The 14,140-nt window shown below is 38.5% G+C and overlaps 1 protein-coding gene across 5 annotated transcripts in view; it reads right to left on the bottom strand.

The window, feature by feature from the left end:
- The window catches only part of GALNT7 (polypeptide N-acetylgalactosaminyltransferase 7), a 144,962-nt gene that overhangs the window by 97,553 nt on the left and 33,269 nt on the right, over positions 1–14,140 (bottom strand). Inside the window, exon 1 of one of the 5 annotated variants that reach the window (XM_042983618.1) lies at positions 11,164–11,824. The exons of the other annotated variants lie outside the window; for them this stretch is intronic. The gene's annotated coding sequence lies outside the window, so the exon portion shown is untranslated. Of the gene's footprint in view, positions 1–11,163; positions 11,825–14,140 lie in introns of those variants that run through there. 5 annotated transcript variants of the gene reach the window in all.

Below are 14,140 nucleotides of genomic sequence, written 5' to 3' on the forward strand. Positions count from 1 at the left end.
GTTTTGTAAGGTTGTCTGGAGAAACAGATTCACACAAAGGCTTTTTCTGTTTTGCTTGTTTTTTTAAATATAAGATTACTGTCCTCACAGCTAGAAAAAGATACTAAGATCACCGCCGCTGGAACTGTAATCCCAGAATGCTCCTCGAAAGGATTCCTTGAGCCCAACAGTCTCCAAATCCCAGACTTCTCAGGTATTCGGGTCAGCAACGTGCTCTCCCCCAGCTAGCAGTTCTGATCCTTACTTAATTCAGTTCCCCTACAACTCAAGTGTATTAAAAAGAGAAAAACAGGGGCGCCTGGGTGGCTCAGTCGCTTAGGCGGCCGACTTCAGCTCAGGTCATGATCTCGCAGTCTGTGAGTTCGAGCCCCGCGTCGGGCTCTGTGCTGACAGCTCAGAGCCTGGAGCCTGTTTCAGATTCTGTGTCTCCCTCTCTCTGACCCTCCCCCGTTCATGCTCTGTCTCTGTCTCAAAAATAAATAAACGTTAAAAACAAAAATTAAAAAAAAAAAAAGAGAGAAAAACAGGTTTCAGAGGGTTAATTCAGAACCTCTTGGAGAGTTGGATTGGCTCCTTCAACTAACCTCCTATGTGCACCCGCTATGTTCCTGGTAGACTCACCTCTGGAGGTAACAGAGATAAAAGTCATAGCATCTGCCTTTTAGGAGCTTAGATTCTGATGGGGGAGAAAGAAAGCAGGCAATTATGATAGGGTTACAGAAAGGAATGGGTCCACGCGTCCAAACCACAACTTGGCTACATGAACTGGCATGTGGCCATCAGTGAGGCTACAGGTATTCCTGAAGTACGAGCATGGCGAGATGCCAGTATGTGTTGGTACTGCCTCTGGTATTAGACAAGTGTTGAATAACATTTTGGAAAATACCATCCAACCACTGGGGCCAGAAGGAATATAATGGAAAAAAAATCCATGAAACTGCAAATCTGGGAGCAAGCAAAGGACAAGGGTGACAGGTTACTACTTACTGCTCGATTCCTTCAAGGTATTCTACAAATTTTCTGCTGCCAAGTGCCAGGAACGTGACTCCCTACCAGACTTGAGAACCTGGCTTTGGATTCTTGGTTGGAACAGCTCTACTGAGAGTGTACGTAATGTGTACATGGACCAAACATGTCACTTTTTCTTATAAGGGCTCATCTGGGCCTGTGTCTTTCTTCTGTTTGAAGATTTCTTAAACTCTGGTGTCTTCTTAGTGCCTTCAGTCCCCTGCAGACTCCGTTTAATCACACCAAGATCTTGTTCTTGCTCTCGGAACACACTTTGTGGCCCAAGGGAGCAGGCTAGCTAGAGATAAGAAGCCTGAAGCCACCATAACCTCACAGAGTGATCTGGGTCAAATCACAAGTTAATGACTTCTCTAAATAAAGCTTCTTAGGTTATCAAAATCCAAAGACTGAAATATCACAATGTGGACGCTTAAGAGTTTTTAAAGAGCTTTGTACTCTGTCTTTTGAACTGAACAGTTTTAAAGGAAACACTTGACCTTCTATTAAAACATCAAGAATAAAGGATATAGTCTAATGATTACATCTTAGTTATGCTTTGCAAAAAATAAAATAAAATAAATAACATTGGGTTGTGTACTATTTTCAGAGGCATCCTGATCTTTTTTGCAAACCAGAGACCGAGGCTTACTAAATTTGACCGGAGTAGTGTTAAAGCCTATATATTAACTTTATAAAGTAAAATACTCAACATTAATAAAGTACAGTATCAACATTTCAGAAAATGAAGAATCCATTTAAACTTCTCTAAAAAGCCCTCAGTCTAAAATTAAAGTTACTATGAAATATTACGAAGAATCCTTCTTAGAAATAATAGCAAAGGATGTTCACGTAATTCACTTAAAGAAAAAAAAGACTTTTAAAACTAAAGTTGGTAAAAACAACTAGATTTGACGTGCTGTATGCATAGCAGTGCTTTACTATTTATCGGAACAGTTGTATTTTTGTCATTTAATCTTTAATTTTGTAAGACTGAATTTTATTACAAATTTCTTGGTTGGCAGCCTTTCAAATATTACTAAAAAGTAATCACCATGTAGTTATCAAATTATAGTTTTCAAGATATGGGCAAACAGTCTCCTTGATTTGATTGTGGAGTACAGTGCATAATAAAAATATCAATCTGGGACTCTTCTAAGACAATGTATGATTATTCATATTTGTTCATCACAGCTCGATTGTATTAGAGACTACTGCTCATTGCCTGATCAGTTTTTACAAACACTGCCAGAAAAATAATAACTCCTTTTTTCTTGCCGGCTTTCAGCCTAGTTCTCTTTAACATTCATAAATGGCAAATACTTAGCTTCTAACAAACTCCCAGGTTTGTGGGGAATCGTTCCTCACTGAAGAAGCCTGAATAGCACAGAGTTGAGGATGGGGTTTATCAGCTTTAAGTCTGCAGTAAAGACTCTGTCCAGAAGAAAAAGAAAAATACCACTGGATAGGAAAACAACGTAAAAAAGAGAAATCAATTTTTTTCTTATTTAGCTTAAGGATCTTGAATATGAAGAATACACCAGAGCACTCAAACAGCGTGTCTTCCGTTTATCATTTGGTCAACTGAAAACTAATATGTACATATTCTCAGATAATATGTTAGCAGTAACTTAAGCAACCCTTATGTCCCAGTACATTATATATACAATTATGTACCCTTGCCCAGTGTGATTTCTTCCTGAAGTGAGCAAGTATTTTAAAAAAGAAAATCAGGGTTGTGGTCCCAAGATTTAGTACTTTCCCTAAAAAGTATTTTAAAATTCTGGTTCCTGTACTCAGTCTTAAGAAACCTATTTTTGAAGAAATAATCATTCTCTATTTCATGCCCAATGATGAACAGAATACAGATGGAATTTTCAAACACTGAAGTCACGCTATTATCTTCATTGTATTGTGTTTATAAGTTGAATAGATAGATCTTAAAACATTTTTAATCATTTTGTTATTGCAAATCATATCTTAATAAGCTATTACATTCCAACAAAAGAGGGCATCATAGCCAATAAAAAAGAGAAGTCAGTGAAGTGAGTCAGAAGATAGTGGCAGAACAGAGGAGTCTGTGTGTGACCTGCAGTTAATCCCTTGATCTCTTTGGATCTCAGTCTGAACTTTACATTTGTAAAAAGAGAGGCAAAACTAGATGGTAAAAAAGAAAAAAAAAAATCAGTGGTTGCCAGAGGTTGGGTGGGGATGAACAGGTAGAGCACAGAGAATTTTCAGGGCAGTGAAAATACTTTATGATACTATAATGATAGATACAGGTCATTATACAGTTGCCCCTTGAACAACAAGGGTTTAAACTATCATGGCCCAATTATACATGGACTTTTTTCTCTTAATAGAGTACAATGCTGCAACTATGTTCTCTTCCTTAGAAGTTTCTTAACATTTTATTTTCCCTAGCTAATTTTATTATAAATAAATTTAAAATGTGACACCTATAACATACAAAATACGTGTCAAACGAGTGTTTACATCAATGGCAAAGCCTCTGGTCAACAGTAGGCTATCAGTAAAGTTTTAAGGGAGTCAAAAGTTATATATAGATTTTCCACTGCCCAGGGATTGGAGTTACTAAACCCCCCACCCCCCGCCCCATGCTGTTCAAGAATCAACTATACATTGTTCAAACCCAAGGAGTGTGTAACACCAAGAGTGAATCCTAATGTAGGCTATGTACTCTGATTATGATGTGTCATTGTGGGTTCATCAATTATAACAATGTGCAACTCGTTGGTGGGGGAGGTGTTAGTAATAGGGGAAGCTATGCAAGTGTGGGGTCAGAGGGTATAGAAGTCTCTGTACTTTCTTCTCAATTTGACAGTGAACCTAAAGTTGCTCTAAAAAGAAGTCTTTGGGGCACCTGGGTGGCTCAGTCAGTTGAGTGATCGGCTTAGGCTCAGGTCATGATCTCACTGTTTGTGAGTTCGAGCCCCACGTCAGGCTCTGTGCTGACAGCTCAGAGCCTGGGGCCTGCTTCGAATTCTGTGTCTCCCTCTCTCTCTGCCCCTCCCCCACTCATGCTCTGTCCCTCTCTAAGAAATAAACATAAGAAAATTTTTTTAGAAGAAGTCCTTAGAAAGAATATATATTCTTTTACTTATATAATGTGTGTGTGTGTGTGTGTGTGTGTGTGTGTGTGTGTGTGTGTATATATATTCTTTTACTTATGTAAGAATATATATATATTATTTTACTTATATAAAGAATGTATATATATATTCTTTTACTTATGTAAAGAATGTATATATATTCTTTTACTTATGTAAAGAATGTATATATATTCTTTTACTTATGGAAAGAATGTATATATATTCCTTTACTTATGTAAAGAATGTATATATTCATTTACTTATATAAAGAATGTATATATATATTCTTTTACTTATAAAGAATATATATATACACTCTTTTACTTATATAAAGAATATATACATTCTTTTATTTATGTATGTATTCTTTTATGTATATATTCTTTTATTACATATGTATATGTATATACATATACACTATATATATGTGTCTAGATAATCTAAATTCAAGACTCTGAACTAGAAGCCACATAACCATCCTGATCACTGTTTAAAAAACTGCTTAAACAGACTGTTTCAACAACCTGGAACTTTAAGATGCTTTTTAAAATCTAGTAGTTACTTGTAGGGCACTATGGATACCCATTACTTTTTTTAATAGTCCTTGTTAATTACTTATAATTTCTGTAGACTTACAATGATTAAGAAAACAATTATCAATTAAATAAGTTGCAAATATTTAATTGTTAAATTCACTCGCCCAAAATTTAACTTTTATTAAAGTGCAGTCACTTCATATATAAAATTAGTGTTAAAAACCACACATTTTTCTCCATATCCTCAACTAATCTAAAATAATCCTGGCGTTACCTTTGGATGACCTGAGATTTATTATTTTTCAGTGTAGTACTTGTGCTGCCCTTGTCAGCTCGACGTAAAAGAAAAAAGAAAGCTATTGTGACTCACCCTACAAAGAATGCCCATAAAATTACAGAGCAGTCAACCATACTGCCTGCTGATAGCTGGCAGTCTTGTCATTAAAGATAGGAAATTTTAACCTGAAATTCAAGGCTTGAATGTGTTTTTCGCACTTTGAAAATGGATAGGCTGAAGAACTTTTATACCGGATCATGATGTCCAGGGATACATTAAAATAATTACAGTAAATCCAACTGCTATTTCGTTACAGATTTTTTTAAGACGTTTCAAAATAGTAGCCCATGATGCTACATAGACTCATGCTAACGTCTAAAAGACGTGGAGAATGAAAGTACATATAAAATCCAGTCATGCCCATCACAATGAAATTTCAATTAGCAAAAGTATTTAGGCAATGTGTGCGTGTGTGTGCATGCCTGCACACGTCACCAGTGTGGTATTCTTATTCTACACTTAATTTCCTCAGAAACTAAAGATTAATCTGACAATCCATTTTGTTGCCAACCCCTGTTGTTATTGAAAATCCACACAATGTTAGTATATGGTACTTTCTTATCGGGTATGTTAGACATGATGAGCAGTGTGGTAGAATACTGGGATGTCCGATTTGTCAGTGGAAGACAGGTTTATATATCATTACTCTGTGGGAAAGCTCATCGTATGGACACATTCAGTCACAGGTAAAATGAAGAAACAGGACTGGTTCAGTGGTTTTTAAAGGTTATAATCAACGATGTACCTTCTTCATGCCCAGACTCACACACAGAGTTTTACCTCAGTAGAACTAGTGGGGGCGGGGGGGTACAGACAGGAATGCATATTTTTTTAAATTTTTTAAATGTTTGTTTATTTTGAGAGAGAGAGAGAGAACGCATAGGAGGGGCAGAGAGAGAGGGAGACACAGAATCCGAAGCAGGCTCCAGGCTCTGAGCTGTCGGCACAGAGCCTGATGTGGGGCTCGAACCCATGGACCGTGAGATCATGACCTGAGCCAAAGTCAGAGGCTTAACCAATGGAGCCACCCAGGCTCCCCAGGAATGCATATTTTAAAAAAGTTTTGAGGTGGCTGTAGACAAGCACCCTCAGCTAAGAACTCCTAGAAATGGTTATTTTCAATACAAGGACAAAGTAAGACAACGCAAAATTTAGAAAATCATCACATGTGGCTATTGAACACTTAACACGTGGACGAGTCCCAACTTGAGATGTGCTGTAAGTGTAAAATACACACCAAATTTTAAAGGAAAAAAGAATTTAAAGGATCTCAATTTTTTAATATTGACATGCTGATCTGGCATTACTTTGGATATGTTAAGTTAAATAAAGTATGTTAAAATTAATTTCACCTCGATTTTCAAAACTTTTGAATGCGGCTACTAGAAACTTACATCGTGTATGTGACGTGCATTGATTTTTCTGTGGGGCAGCACCAGAATAGTGTTTCAATAAAGTATCTTTACAGAAAACATTTCATTTTCAACATTTTAATGTTTTGTTGAAGAATCAAAACAGAGGGATGAGACTAATATAGCAAATAGAAAAGGGAAAAGAATAAAAAGGATAAATGTGATTTTCTGCTCTCCTGGGCTCCTGATAAAGATTTGGGCAAAGGTTATACCATTTTTCATTTTGCTTTAGGTAGGTTTATGAAAGAGTCAATGTAGGTGAGTTTCCAACCGTTGAAATTCTATCTGCCTCAAACACATGCTCTCTGCCCACAGGGATTCCAAAGCATAGGTTTCTCGGCATCCTTCCTGCCAGGAAACAAGTGCTCATTCTTCTGGCTGGAATGAGTCATGTTTATGCTACAATGTTTCTGTGTAAGTATAATTAAATAAGTATTTCTCGAATTGTTAGGTGCCCGGCTCCGCCTGGGCACAGAGGCATGCGAGGTCAAAAACTTTCTGTGCTGGTACCCTATGCAGGTAGGCTAGGCGTGGGCTGTCAGAGGAGGTGAGAAAGGAACCTGATAAAATGGCCTCAAGGTCATCTACACATTCCCGAGGAAGGCAGTGACGGAGGCTGGGTAAGGCTGCCAGCGATAGGGAGAGCAGATTAGGTGCTGGGGAAGTACTGGCAGGTGCCAGGGAGTGGAGACACACCTGCAGTGTTGACAGTGAAATCCGGCTAAGTGACCATCTTCCTTTTGGGGCCAGGTAACTACTCAAAAATGTCAGTGGGACACTGTACATGTTCACAGAATCAGAGAGGAGCAGGGTTATTGGCAACGTACTGCATTTTCCAATGCTGGTCTTGGGAGCAAGTGAGAACAAAACCGACAAGGAACTGGTATAACATAGAAGTTCTAATTCTCCAGCCCCGCAGGAAAAAAAATACTGAATAGCTAAGAAATGGGTTGACCCGATGCAACCTCATTCAAACTGTATAATAATACAGCAACCTTTTCTTCTTATAGAAGGGAAGACAGAACACATCAGCTAAGAATATTTTTAGAAAAAAGAACAATGATGGGGGGGATGGAGGTGGGGGGAGAGACTTGCCCTCCAGATATTAAAATGGATTTTGAAATCACAACAATTAAAAGTGTGGCACCAGTGTAGGTAAGAGACAGATTAATGAATCACGGTTTAGAAACAGACACAAATGCATGTAAGAACTAAGTATTTAATAAAAGGCAGTACTTCAAAACTTTAAATTATTTAATAAATTATATTGGGGCAACTGGGTAAAAGAACTCTAAACCATTCCACCCACCAAAACAAATTCTGGAAATGAATAAAGATTTAAATGTAAGAAAGAATTCATAGAGGTATTGAAAGAAAACAATCTTAAATGAAGGACTTTCTACACACGGCACCAAAGGTAGAAACCAAAATAAATCATTGGTAGGTTTGATTATAGAAAAAAAAAATTTTTTTTTTTTAATTCTCTATATCCAAAGCCACTGTAAAGTTTAGCTGGAGAAGGCAGGCTAGGCACATTCTCATCTTCCTGAGAATTTAATTTAAGACATAGGTACAAGAAAGGAAACTTGTAATAAGAGAAAGGCATAAGCAGAAAGGAGTCTTTCTGGAAGACAGGAAGCAAATGAGAGAGGGCTGAGACATGAACCAGGCTGAAAGAGGGGCTTTGGAGATGGATGCCAGTCCCTTGAAGACTACAGAGGACAGGGAAACTTCTGGAAAAGCTCTGGTCTCAGAATGCCCAGGTGTAGATGAGCAGGAGAGTGAAGGTGGGTCGAAAGGGTACAGATGCTAATATTCTCATTTTATAAAGTTGGGGGTTGAGAGAGGCTGAGAATGTAATACAAAAACAGGAGATGAGGTGTGTTATTTTGAGTCATAAAGAGAAGAACATTTAAAAATCTCAACTTTTAGGGGCACCTTGTGGCTCAGTTGGTTGAGTGTTAGACTTCAGCTCAAGTCATGATCTCATGGTTCGTAGGTCTGAGCTCTGCATCAGGCTCTGTGCTGACAGCTCAGAGCCTGGAGCCTGCTTCAGATTCTGGGTCTCCCTCTCTCTCTGCCCCTCCCCACTCGCACTCGGTCTCTCTTTCTCAAAAATAAACAAACATTAAAATTTTAAAAAAATCTCAACTTTTACTAGAATCAGAGGTTAAAAAAAAAAAGAGTAGGTCAAATTTGCATCTTTTATATCAAGGAGCAAATAGAAATTTTCCATTGTTAAATCAAAAACAGGAAGAATTGCCTATTTTCTGATGCTATTGGAGAAACAGTCTAGACTGTTTCACTTTTTAAAGATTTAAATCTTTAACCATGAATAATATTTTAATTTAGAATATGAAAAAATGGGGTGTCTGGGTGGCTCAGTCAGTTAAGTGCCTGACTCCTGATTTTGGCTCAGGTCATGATCTTAGGGTTTGAGGGATAGAGCCCTGTATTGAGCTCTACCCTGTGGAGCCTGCTTGGGATTCTCTCTCTCTGCCCCTCCCCCATGCTCATGCATGTGCACCCAGGCTCTCTCCCAAAATAAATAAACTTTAACATATAAAAAAATAAAAATAAAAATGAAAGACAAAAAGCTGTCCAAGTATTTATAATATATATGGCAACCAAAGTGTTAATAGTCTTAAATCCCAGACACCCCTCAACCCTCCACAAAAAAAATCTCTTGCGAATTTTTAGGAAAAAATAAACACATCTATGGAAGAGAATGGGGGAAAACATAAGCGGGTAATTTACCAAAGATGACTTCAAAAGGTTAGCAATAAAAATGATGTCCAACCTAAAATTTTTTAAATGTTTATTTATTTTTGAGATAGAGAGCTAGAGTGCAAGCCAGGGAGGGGCCAAGAGAGAGGCAGACACAGAATCTGAAGCAGGCTCCAAGTTCTGAGCTATCAGCAGAGAGCCCAATGTAGGGCTCGAACCCACAAACTGCGAGATCATGACCTGCGCCAAAGTCAGACACTTAACCAACTGAGCCACCCAGGTGCCCCTGCCTGACTTTATTAGTAATATAAAAACAAGATTTCTTTACCTACAAAATAGACACAATATGAAATGATAATGTGGTTTTCATTTATTAGTAAGAGAATAAACTTACACCTGTGTAAAAGGCATACTCTTTGACCCAACAATTAAAATTCTAGGAATGGAGGTGCCTGGCTGGATCAGTTAGTAGAACATGTGACTCTTGATCTTGGGGTCATGAGTTTGAGCCTCACATTGGACGTGGAGCCAACTTTAAAAAAAAAATTCTAGAAATTTATCCTCAGGAAATTATAAGGCTACGGATGAGGGGAGACAGGCAACCTATGTACCACATATATACATATAACTCAGTCAGTTGAGCAAACCACCTCGGCTCAGGTCATGATCTCATGGTTTGTGGGTTCAAGCCCCGTGTCAGGCTCTGTGCTGACAGCTTGGAGTCTGGAGCCTGCTTCAGATTCTGTGTCTCCGCCTCTCTCTGCCCTTCCCCTGCTCCCACTCTCTCTCCCAAAAATAAACAAAACATTTAAAACAACAACAACAAAAGAACGTGTATACAAAATGAGCTATATCTCTTACAGAACGGCTTACAACAGCAGAGGGGTGGGAAACAACCTAAATAGAGCTTTGACTTAATAACTTTACTTCTAAATAATTTAGAAAGTATTGAATGAGGGGTGCCTGGGTGGCTCACTTGGTTAAGCGTCCGACTTCATCCTGCGGTCCATGAGTTTGAGCCCTGTGTGGGGTCTGTGCTGATAGCTCAGAGCCTGGAGCCTGCTTCAGATTCTGTCTCCCGCTCTCTCTGTCCCTCCCCCACTTGCACACTGTCTCTGTCTCTCTCTCTCTCGCTCTCAAAAATAAACATTAAAAAAAAGTATTTAATGATATGGAAGATAAGAGTTTTAAAAGAAAAAGACTGAATTATGGATGTAAAATGAGTCACCTCCCCTTTTTCAAAAGTGTTTATGTATTCTAGATGAAAAAATACATAAAAAATACATAGATGTATGTTAGAATAATATACACCCAAATTTAGCAAGTTACCTTCGGTTAATAATTCTTATTTTCTTCTTCTTCATAGTTTCTACAAAATTTTGAACCGAGAAAACATTTATGATGGGGCAACTTTCACGGCAGGATCACTTTCGTGTTGCAGTAGCAGGCACATCACTAGCCTCAGTGACAGGGCAACAGGTCCCCTTTGGAGAAGTTCTAGAGCCTACGACAGTCCCAGGTACTGAAAACAGTTATAACTGGGACAGCTAGGAGAAAGAAGGAGAGGGCAAACTATCGCATTCCAGACTCAAGTCAACACACGGGGCAACACAGAAAGACAGCAGACGTGGAGTCCGCTTACTGGATGGTAAACTCCAGCGACCCAGGGACAGGAGACGTAAATGGAGAAGCTGGGACGGCCACAGTGACAGACAGCAAAGCGCCCTCTTCCACGGAGGGCCCAGGTGACGACAACAGTGGTTTCCAAAGACAGCAGCAGCAGAGGCTATGTCACATCTTGGCTGCCAGCTGAGTTGTCTAAATCCAGAACTACTCAGTGGGAGGGAGACCGTGGACTGGTCAGTAAGGACAACCTGTCCTCACCCCACCCCCACCCCCAGCAACAGGCCTCTCGGGGCTACTGCACACTGTGCAGATGTGAGAAGGGTAACTCCCCCGCATCTTTCCAGATTCCTTTCTATATTTGCCATTTCTTAGAACCCAGAAAGGCAGAACACTCTTGAGGAACCTACAGATGAGTCTGAGAGTCCAGATGCACACAGTGGAAGCAAGCAGGCCTCTGAATGCTACTTCGTGGTTTGGGGACTGGCAAGAGCGGTCATCTTTCTGAACCTCTGTTTCTTCATCCGTAAATCTGGGGCCACGATGGTACCAATCTCAAGAGGATGCTGTGAGATCAACACAAGCTCCTAGTGTGTATCCGACAAAACAATAGCCTTTATGAGGAGAGACTGGGCAGCATCCTGTCAAGGGCCAGATCATACGGCGGAACAGATGCCGTAACTGGCCCAGAAAAGAAGAAGTTGTTGCGAGCCGGAATGCACAGGTCAGGCTTCCTGGAGGAGAGGATTTGAACTAGACTTTGCCAGCTAGCTAAGAATGGAAAAGGCAGGAAACAAAGTAAAGAGGGTAAGCACAAAAGGCGACTGCATGATCAAAGGCGGGGAGACAGGCCCAGCCCCTCTTTAAGTGATTTTTCAGGCTCTAACCCCTGTAGATCTGCACTAGGAATCAACTCACAGGCTAGGGGAGAGGTAGGTGGCAGTGGTTTCTGCCTTCTACAACGTATGGTGCAGGGCTGGACCCACAACAATCTGTGCTTCTCTTTCAGAGAGTTCTCATTCACCCTAGCTGTCTGAGTAGCCTGGCGTTGAGGATGAGTCAGGAAAAGCACTTTTTAAGTAATGTTTGCTTCCCAAGTTTTCAGAAATACAAGAGTGTTTCCATTTCTCAAAAGGAAAATGGTTGGTATCGTACAATATCAAGGCTGCTACGAAATAGCAATAATCACCATCAGAAAAAAAAAAATCAATGCATATTATGAACTTGAAAATCAGACTTCCTGATCAATAATTCATAAAGATAGGATCTGTTGTATTTTCTTTTAGAAAGATTTTCCTCTCTTCCTCACTTTAGAAGCGCAAGATCAGACCTCCATTTATAATAGGGCTGTCCCTTTTCTCAAAACTTCAAAAGGCACAAGGACACCAAAGTCTGAAAGTTCTCTGCCTTCCTGTTGAGGAAAGGCTGCAAAATGGCATCCTAATGAGAGCTGATAAAAAGATATTTGTAGGGTTCTGGACAACCTGGCCAGAGCATTACTAGGCACTCCAAGCCAATTAACAGGGAAGGTTGTAAGACACAATCAGGAATTACTAGAAGAAGGGTGTTTTTTCTAAAATGTCCTCTTTGATATCACTTGTTGGTTATATGCTCTGAATGGGAGTTGGCATTTTCATTAGGTTAATACAATGTTGAAGTGAATCCTATAGACTGAAAATGACTACTAGTTTGGCTCAATATAGAAATAGAATATAACCCAGTTCTCTTTGCTCAAAATAGATCATATTCTAGTCATACAAATAGCTGTGAATTCATTCAAAGCATTTAAAATTTCTTCTTTATTTTTGTCCGGATTCCATAAGGCAACAAGGTGCCTTCAGAATAGCAAGTACTTTCCAATTAATCATATGTGGGTTTGTATTAATGTTTGGCTCTTCCATTTCCGATCTGTGTAACTTTGGCCAAGTTTGTAATTAGTTAATTTATTAGTTTAAAAATTCTACCTCATACTGAAAAGAATATGAGGTGACCTACCTAAAAACAGTTCGTTAAACTATGATTTAAAAAATACTAGGCAGAAAGGAGAAATGAAGGCAAGAAAATCAGGGGAAAAAATACAAAATTCATTCTAAAAGATATTACACAGTTGTGAAAGGTAGGTAAAAAAAACAAAATGGCTCTGAACTTAAAGACATTAAAGTCAAAAAAATAATTTACAAAGCCATTAGGTAAACCACTTAATCTGAATAAATTTGAGATGGATCACAGATCATGACGGTTTATTGTAAGAATTAAATCCTCAATGAAAACACCTATCATAATCCCTAGGACACAGTAGCTGTCTCCTAAATGTTCTTTCTTTCCTTTCACTTAAGATTCTCTGTGATACATCTATTTTAAGCTGAGGTTCAAAAGTGGTATTTGAGAAAGACTCTTCTAATCTTTTTCCCATTTCGAACATTACTTTTGTCTCACTGAAATAAAAAGCAACACTCAACCGTCTACCATCTAGAATTTCAGGATTACAGAATCTTGTACTAAAAATATGGAAATAACTCTACCCTACAAAATATACTTCCTGCAACGTCCTTTATGAGTAGACATTCACTCCCACTCCTTAGCATATTCTAAAGACCAGACAGGCATAAAAAAAAAAAAATGCTATTAGCAAGCTGTGAAGGATACATGCTATTCAAATAACTAGAACAACACAGTCTTGCACATGGAACCCTAAAAAAATGTGTAGGAGGTTGTCAGTTCTTTGATATTAGTGTGTTAATTAGGATTCCCTAGAATAAAATGATATGTCAAGTGAGATATTCATTTGTTTTTTTTTTCTTTCTTTAAAGAATAGAAACCTACAGATTTTAGAAAGCAGTGTCCAAGAACAAAGTGGTCTTAGAACATGACAGCATGTATGACATACAGATAGCTGAAAATAGTTTTAAAACAGATTAATCTCAGTGGCTTTCTTTCTGCCTTAACTAAGCAAGGGAAGATCTGGCTCTCTGTAATGGAAAGACCTGACATTTTCGTTCTCTTGGCATAAAATTGTCATGTTGCAAAAGGTGAGTGACTTTCAATAGAATGCAATTAGATGAATTCCAAGGGCTGCTACAGAGTTAGATATATAATTGGTTAGCTAAATGGCTTCCTCCACGTACAAAATAGAAGTTTAATAATTTCTTTAGCTATATAAAAATCTCTCATTTTTATCTAAATGGTTAGGGAATGAATTCTTCAGGTTATGAATGTTTGCAACAACTGGTGTTTTTTTGTTCTATACACGAATTGCCAATTTTCTAAGATTTAGAAATCAATAAAATGCTACAACTATTCCAGATAGATTTTAACTCTGGTTGATTCAGAAGGGACACGGTGAATCTTTTAGTGTCTTAAGGTCACTTTGATCATCATTATTACAGA

The sequence above is a fragment of the Panthera tigris genome, chromosome B1, assembly GCF_018350195.1.
Source record: "Panthera tigris isolate Pti1 chromosome B1, P.tigris_Pti1_mat1.1, whole genome shotgun sequence".
NCBI classification, from domain to species: Eukaryota; Metazoa; Chordata; class Mammalia; order Carnivora; family Felidae; genus Panthera; species Panthera tigris.